Below are 886 nucleotides of genomic sequence, written 5' to 3' on the forward strand. Positions count from 1 at the left end.
CAGAATCCCTCCAGAGATCTGCAATGGTGTGAATTTATGTGTATATGTAAAAAGGACTTGAAATCAAAAGCCCTGCAGAGATTCTGCAAGGGTTTGAGTGTGTGTGTGTAAAAAGGACATGAAGTCAGAAGCCCTCCAGATGTCTTGCAAGGGTGTGTGTGTGTGTGTGTGTGTGTGTGTGTGTGTGTGTTTAAAAAGGACACGATGTCAGAAGCCCTCCTGATATTCTGCAAGGGTGTGTGTGTGTGTGTGTGTGTGTGTGTGTGTGTGTGTGTCTAAAAAGGACACGAAATCAGAAGTCCTCCAGAGATTCTGCAAGGGTGCATGCATGTGTGTATGTGTCTTTGTGAGAGTGTAAAAGGGCACGAAGTCAGAAGCCCTCCAGATGTTCTGCAAGGGTGTGTGTGTGTTTGGGTTCGTGTAAAAAGGACACGATATTAGAATCCCTCCAGAGATCTGCAATGGTGTGAATATATGTGTTTATGTAAAAAGGACTTGAAATCAGAAGCCCTGTAGAGATTCTGCAAGGGTTTGAGTGTGTGTGTATGTGTGTGTGTGTAAAAGCACATGAAGTCAGAAGCCCTCCAGATGTCCTGCAAGGGTGTGTGTGTGTGTGTGTGTGTGTTGGTGTGTAAAAAGGGCACGAAGTCAGAAGCCCTCCTGATATTCTGCAAGGGTGTGTGTGTGTGTGTGTGTTTGTAAAAAGGACACGAAGTCAGAAGCCCTGCAGATATTATGCAATTGTGTGTGTGTGTATTTGTAAAGAACATGACGTCAGAAGCCCTCCAGAGATTGTACAAGAGTGTGAGTGTATGAGTGTGTAAAAGAGACACGACGTCAGAAGCCCTCCAGAGATTCAGCAAGGTGCGGATGTCTTTGTGTAAAA

The sequence above is a fragment of the Tenrec ecaudatus genome, chromosome 2, assembly GCF_050624435.1.
Source record: "Tenrec ecaudatus isolate mTenEca1 chromosome 2, mTenEca1.hap1, whole genome shotgun sequence".
Classification (NCBI taxonomy): Eukaryota; Metazoa; Chordata; class Mammalia; order Afrosoricida; family Tenrecidae; genus Tenrec; species Tenrec ecaudatus.